This window comes from Onychomys torridus, chromosome 17 (genome assembly GCF_903995425.1).
Source record: "Onychomys torridus chromosome 17, mOncTor1.1, whole genome shotgun sequence".
In the NCBI taxonomy this organism is placed as follows: Eukaryota; Metazoa; Chordata; class Mammalia; order Rodentia; family Cricetidae; genus Onychomys; species Onychomys torridus.
The window spans coordinates 60,376,510-60,384,405 of NC_050459.1; the positions used below are offsets into that span (position 1 = coordinate 60,376,510).

Consider the following 7,896-nt stretch of genomic DNA (forward strand, 5'->3'; position numbering starts at 1 on the left):
TAAAACTCTATGTATAGTCTTTGAGTATATTGCTTTGAATCTGTATTAGTTATTGTCCTGTTGCTGTAATAGAATAGTTTGATGGAAGTATTTTAGGGGTTGAAGGGTGTGTTTGGGGATTGTAGTTTGAAGCAGAGAGTGAGGAATGCTGGTGCTCAGTTCACTTTCTCCTTTTATTCAGCCCAGGACCTCAGCCATGGAATAGTGCCACCAACAATTAAGACAGGTCTTTTTACCTCAATTAGCCTAATACAGATGATCCTTCACATGCACGTGCAGTGGTGTGTCTCCTGGGTGATTCTAGATTCTGTCCAGTTGATATTAACCATCAAAATTCTATTCCTTATCTACTTGACACCAAAATCCATCACTTTTATGCCATTAATTTCCTCCTCCTTTCCTCATAGTCTTGTGGCCAGCTCATGATGGAAAAGGCATTCAGTTCCACTTCCAGTATTGTTTAACCATTCCAATATTGTTCAAAGTCCCAAGTTCAAATCTCTTCTGAGACTTAACACAGTCTCTCAACTGTGAGTTCCATAGCATTACAAAACAAGTTATGAGCAGGGAAAATGGCTTGGTGGATAAAACTCCTTTTTGCACAAGCATGGGGGTCTGGATTCTTATCCCCATCATTTGCATAAAAATAAAGACATCCAAATTGGTAATTCAGGTGCTGTGAGGAGTAAAAGACAGGAGAATTTCTGCATCTTTCTGGTTACTAGCCTAGTCAAAAACTAGCAAACTCCAGGTTCAGTGAGAGACCCTGTCTCAAGGGAATAAAGCAGAGTGATGGAAAAGAATACTTAACATTTTTCTCTGGTGTCTGTAGTCTCTCTCTCTCTCTCTCTCTCTCTCTCTCTCTCTCTCTCTCTCTCTCTCACACACACACACACACACACACACACACACACACACACACGCACACACACACACACTATACATATTTCAACATGCATTGGCATAGAGTAAACATTCTGTTCCCAAAGGGAAGAATAGAGGCATAACAGTAAATAATCATACCAAAGCAAGACCAGAAACAGCAGAGTAGGCACTGGATTCCGCTGCTTCATCAAATATTACAGCTTCATGTCCAGCATCTGGGATTCATACTGGAATCACCTGGGCTCCAAAGGGCCAGAGCAGCCACTTTCCTCAACTCCGCCACCTGCAGCCTCCTGTTTGGGCTGAGTCTCCTCCTTCCATGCAGCTTTCCCCAGCAAATATTCTGTGATCGTGACATCTCCAAAATCTTGGCGTTATCCTTGGCTCTTAGGTTTCATCTTCACAGCTTCCTACTCAGGGCACCTCTTTGGGGAATCCCGCCCTGCTGTATATACATTGCCTGCCTCAGCATGTATTAAAATCATGAAGCAAGACTCCATGACCCTCTCAGCCTATGCCTTGCATGCAAATTTAAGCTTGTCTGACCTCTTTACTGTCACAAGAAATTTTGAGGGTACAATCCATCCTGGCAAGGAAGGGTTGCTGGCAGGAGCGTCAGACAGCTGGTCATATTGCATCCCCAACCAGGAAGCAGAAAGTAGTGAATACTGGTGCTCAGCTCACTTTCCCTTTTTCTTCAGCCCATGGAACTGTGCCAGCAACAGTTAAGGTGAGTCTTTCCATTTCCATTAACCTAATAGGATCCCTCACAAGCATACCCAGAGGCTTATCTTCTAAGTGATTCTACAATCTGTCAATTTGATACTCAGTATTAAACACCACATAGACAAAACGGTTTTCTGTAAGATGGGGTCTATTTCCTGCTTATTTGTTATAGTTTTTAGATCATCCCCTGTGGTGGATAGGTCCTTGTTGACTTTAGCAACATAATTGGAATGATATATTGAAGGATTTTTATGTAAAGTTTTTGGACAATAGACTAATAGGTGTAATTCAAATACAGTTGCAACATTTATGACTGAATATGATAAAATGACATTTGTACATCTACATGTATACATACCAAGTTCTATGGTGATATTTTATTTGTACTGAAATGTGATTTTATTTGTATGTTAATAAAGCTGTCTTGGGGTCAGAGCAAGCCATAGCAGAAGCCAGTCGGTGGTGGTGCACGTCTTTAATCCCAGCACTTGGGAGGCAAAGCTAGGCGGATCTCTGTGTGTTCAAGGATACAGCCAGCATGGAGACGCACACCTTTTCTGTACAGACAGGCAGTGATGAGGAGGTCATATGGCTGGGTTTACAACCAATGAGAAAGCAGAACAGAAAGTCTATAAAAAGGAAAAACACACAGAAAGTAGGCCTCTTGCGGAAAGGAAAGACAACAGCAGCAGTGAAGGGTAAGGTTTTTAGCTCTTCTATTGCTCTGACCTCTTGGCTATTAACTGTATTTGGCTCTGTGTTTCCTATTTAACAAGACGGTTACATCTACAAAGTTCCAAAGTAATTTTCCTGCAAATAACTTAATGGGTGGTCCCTGCAACGTGATCATTTGTGTTGACATTGTTTTCTTAAAATATCAGTAGTTTAATGATTATTCTATTCGATATCCTTTGAATTGCAAATATTTTCTAGGTGCTCCTTTGTTTGAGCGCTTGCTTCTAAGTGGGTGGTGGTGTTTTTAGAGTCTGTGGAACCTTTGAGATGTAAGTACTAGCTGGAAGAATTAGGTCACTAAATGTGAGCATCGAAGGCTGTATATGCCTCTGGTTGCTGTCTGCTCTCTCTGCTTCCTGGTCAGCCAATATGTGAAAAGCTGCTGCTACCATATACTCCCACTGCCACAGACGGAGCTGATCTGCTTTGATTCTCTGAAACCAAAGCCAAACAAAAGCCATTGCCCCTGCAGATTGCTTCTGCCTGCTATTCTGTTACAGTATAAGACTGTAGACTAGTCTTTTAAAAAATGTTCATTCACAAGGCTTTTGGGGAATAGGCGCCACAGTGAGAAACTGTGATAAAGGAAGTATAGAGATAAGACATAGAGGCAATAAGAGCTCTGGAACTGGATCAAATTAAAAGAGTGCTTTTCTTCCACAAATTGTGCACAAATTGAATCAAGTCGCTGAACTCTGAATCTGTTTTCTCACCAGGTATTTTCTCCAGCTTTCTAGCACAGTAACAGGACGCCTGACACAGGATGCTATTAAAAAAGCTCACCGCGCTCACAGTTGCAGAGGCTTAAAATCCAAAATTGGACAGGCCCCATTGGCTGGTCTCTGGGGATGGAAGTAGATAGAGGTATATCAGAGCTGGAGTACATGTCACATCTGGAGCTAAAGCCAAGGGAGACTAGGGTCCCACAATTCTTCTCAATGGCTCCTTCCCTGTGACCTAAGGACCTCTCACTTGTCACATCTGCTAAAGATGCACCACCTTTGATGGACACTAAACACATCAACCATAACGGCAACAGAAATGAGAGCATTCTTATTTAGAGAATTGTGAGATTTAATAATAATGACCAATTGATATTCATAAAAATGTCCACATCACTGTTTAACAGAACTTCCTGCAATGGTAGAAATTCCCTCTTTTTCTTTATCTTATATGGGGGACATTGAATATCTGCAACGAGTAGCTGAGGAACTGATATATAAGTGAAATTTTATTTTACTTATGGGTTCATGAAGCTGTTATGTTAGGCATCACATGTCAAGACTATGTTCAGTTTTCAATAGGATAGTCATTGGTAATGATGAATAGTGTAAAGTATGTATTCACTAAAGCAAAGAACAGGACAAACAAAAACCATTGTAGCAAAGCAAGGATTCTCATTAAAATTTTCTGAGATCGTTTTATGAGATCCTAAAGCTTATTTATTCAATAATGTAACCAGGAGCTTTCAGATTGTTGCTGGATTGCATCCCTGGGCCCTTGGCCTCCTCTCAAGACAAGGAGCTGCACTAGGTCTCCTCCTCACTGCTGCCATATGCCAAATGTAGACTAAGAAAGGGTCTTCCAGAACTAGGTTGAGAATCATACATCTCCTAATACTGAACCCCTTGAGTTCCTAAGCCTACTTTCAAAAGTCGTAAGGGAGTATTGTTTTGGTGTCTGTGTTTCACTGCACCAGAAATTTGTAGGAGTGAGTCAGACCTTATACTCCCACACACTTTGTTCACCTTGTCACCAAACACAAAACAGACACCAGACTCTTCAGTTCAGCCAACAAACACTGCTGCAAAAACTTTCTCACGCGTTTCCCAACAGCAACTCTACGCCAGTTTCTAAAAATACAAACCATTTTGGGCCAAGTGACCTTGGAGACCTCATGGTCTAAGTAACTTGGACTTCAATAGCTCTAATCCCTCTGAACTCCTATGACTGTTCGGCTACAAAGAGATGGTTTTAATCATGAAGATTCCTTTGTCTATAGTTCAGAGCCTTGATGAGCCTGAGTAATTAGGTTGATTTCAAAATGTGATTGAAACAGTAAACTAGAAATTAGTAGTATACTTTATAAACAGGATGTGATGAATTAGAATTTTCTAGCAATCCTAAATGGTTGCAGAAAACAATGGAAAATTAACCAGAACCTTGAACAAGTGTGGAGATGTAAGCATTATGCTGCAGTGAGTTGATGTCTATAATTGATATTTAGTAGTCTTATGAGCACAACAAAATTGCCAATATTAGACTATTGATGTTGCCATGATCTTAGAAATAAGTTAGACGGTCATTTTCTATTGAGAAAATGCATACCCACTAATGTAATTTCCCCATATTACCAGAGTTCAGAACGATTACCCTTTAGTTCTTGTTCTAGTGTTTTTCATAATACTCTAGAAAGTTAACTGTTCTATGGTAGAATACTGGCAGAAAACCTTCCCTATTTATGAAGAAGTTCTTTATTGGGTCCATGGTTTTTCAGCAGTCTCAGAACTCAAAAGGAAGAACATCTGTGTGGATGAACTCATGATCCCACTTACTTACTCAGTTCTACTAAACAAAATTTAGGATCCACAGCAGGTATTGAAGGGTTTGTCCCTCCAGGAGTGCAGGGCTCGCAGAGCAGATGCTTAAGAATTATCAGATGATGTGATGATGTAAAATATGTGGTTTACCCTTCTTGGGAAGAGGAGTGTAAGCATGGCAAGACAATCTTAACTTCCTTACACAGGACCAAGCTCCTGACCCTCTCTTTTCAAATGCATATTCCTGTTAGAAAATTGAATAGGTTCATAGGCTTCATAAATAAGATTGTCTACACATCAGGCTTAAGAATGATGGGTTGGCACTACATAATCAAGAATTCATTTATTCATTTCAGAAGTGCTTCTGAATATGAATCCAGTTCTACTGAAAAATGCAAACTCTAGATACTTGGTAGTGCACCTGAAGTAACTATGCCAACAGTGCTCTGGTTGCTGAAGACACAGTTGTTTGGATGGTGTGATGGCTGCCTTGATTATCAATTTCACTGGGTTGAGAAATGAGAGTTCTGACCTAATTAACAGTACAGTCTATTGATGGATTTTGAGAGGTGGTAGAAGTATACACAAAATAAAAAAAAATAAAGGGTTGGGGATTTAGCTCAGTGGTAGAGCGCTTGCCTAGCAAGCACAAGGCCCTGGGTTCGATCCTCAGCTCTGGAAAAATATAAATAAATAAAGAAAGAAAGAAAGAATAAAAAAATGAACAAATCTGTTCATGCCTTTAATTATATTACATGCCTTTAATCTGATCTTGAGGTGGGAAGACACACCTTTAATGGGGTTACACCTTCTGATGGAAGCCTATATAAGGACATGGAGGAAGGAAGCTTTTGCTCTTTGCCTGCTTGCCCTCACCTTGCTAGCAAATCCACTCCTTCACTGGCATTAGAGCCTACTTCTTTGGGATTCCAGAATCTACTAAAGAGCAGCTGAGATATCCAGCTTTGTGGATGGAGCAACTTCTAGATTGCTGGATTAGTTGGACCACAGCTTGTAAGTCATCTAATAAATCTAATAAATACATATATGAGGTTCATTCTTTTTTCCCTCTTTTTCAAATGCTTTTAATGTTTTCAGACAGTGAGAGCTTGTTGCAATGGCTGGAGGCTGTGCTAGTGGCTGAGAGCACCTCTAGCCTACCCACAACTCCCTTCTTCCAGGAAATGCTTGAATGGGGCCATGACCGCCTTGAGGCCCCATCGTGTGTGGCAGAGTATTATATCCAGGGTGTCCTGCTCCTCCTCTCCCAAAGTCTCCCTCAAGCCCAGGAGAAGGGTTCTTGTAGGCCCTAGGAGCTGATGATATGCCCGGACCAGGTCTCATGCTTGGTGCCCGGTGCCAGGTGGGTGATCACCACCTCTACAGCCTGCAGTTTCTCATTCTTGGGCAGGATAGAGCACATCTTATAGATGACCTCGTCGCCTCCCACTGGAACATACTCCCCTTCCACATCAGAGATGTGAAGGAAGATGTCAGGGCCATCATCAGCTGGGGTGATGAAGCCGTGGCCCTTGGACCAGCAGAATCATTTACAGACTCCTTTGTAGACAGTGCCCTGTGAAGCCCTCACCATCGCTGAGAAGGTCCTTGTCCTACGGGTGGGCAGAGGACTAGGGACCACATTGCCTCGCAGTGGGGATGGAGAGCGATCCCACGCCCAAGGAGTATCCAATAGCCCGCCATTAGTCTGGTGAGTCGGGGCCTGTGGCGGTGGGGGAGGCTCAGATAACATGGCTGACCTGATACAGGAGACGCAGGGCAGAACCTGGAATCAGAGGAGGTGGTGGGGTCACCGACTGCCAAAAGGCCTGCTGGCAACACGTTTAAGTCGAGGAGTTCGAGTCGACCCGAGGTTCATTCTCTAAGTTCTGCTACTTTAGAGAACTCTTAATAGAGTGATCATTAAAATTCAGTTTAGTTTAGAAAATGTTAGTTGCTTATCCAGTTATGTGTTTAACATTATAATTGGTGCTGTAATGCATGGACCACTACTGATTGTATGCACTTTCACATATTTGGAGTATCTTGTGGGGAGCAGAAGAAGGAGAAAAGATAAATATCAATGAAATCCCATTGCAGATAATTAGATGCAACAATTCGTAAGTCCATCTGGGTACAGGGCAAAAGGAGTGTGAACTTTAGCTGAAGGATATCATGACATTAATTGGGTCTTCAAAAACAAACCAAATAATTGGAGACAGATCATAACTACTATATATAGAAGAATCAACTGAATGTGACTATAAAAAGTAATCCATGTGATTCTGATCTAAAATTTTGATGGAAGTGTCTTAACCAAGCTATACCCAGATTCATCCTGGTGCCCTTCTCCACATCTTGGCTCACTTTTGCTTTGTAAATTGTTTTTTGTTTTTTTAAAAGTATTTTCAAGATCATGATGGGGAAATCCACAGACATAGCTGACCCAAGCTTAGGAGAGCTCAAGGACTCTAGATCAAAAACTAGGGAGCCTGCATGGGACCAACCTAGGGCCTCTGCATGTAGGTGACAGTTGGGTAGCTTGTTTTGTTTGTGGGGCCCCTAGCAGTGGGATCAGGATCTGTCCCTGGCACATGAGCCAGCTTTTTGGAACTTATTCCCTACAGTGGGGTGTCTCACCCAGCCTTGATGCAGTGGGGAGGAACTTGGTCCTGCCTCAACGTGCTATGTCATGATTTCTTGACTCTTATGAGAGGCCTTACCCTTTCTGAGGAGAGTATGAGGTGGGATATAAATGTGTGGGGAGGGAGCAGGAGAATTAAAAAAGAACTCTGCAGTAAAAAAAAAAAAAGTATTTTCAAATGCTTTCTTGAGACTGAAATCAAGGCAAGACACAAACTCCTGAGGAAGTGAAATAAGGGTATTTCATCTAAGCTTAATTAAAAAAAAAAAACCCTCTTCGTAGGGTAAAATCAAGAAAGAGAGAAGCTAAATGAACAGTAGAAAAACATAGCCTGTCACATTGATGGGCACATCTTGTGTAAAGGTC

At 41.7% G+C, this 7,896-nt stretch overlaps 1 pseudogene; it reads right to left on the reverse strand.

The window, feature by feature from the left end:
• Positions 1–6,194: 6,194 nt before the first annotated feature.
• LOC118597596 lies at positions 6,195–6,639 on the reverse strand (annotated as a pseudogene).
• Positions 6,640–7,896: the final 1,257 nt, after the last annotated feature.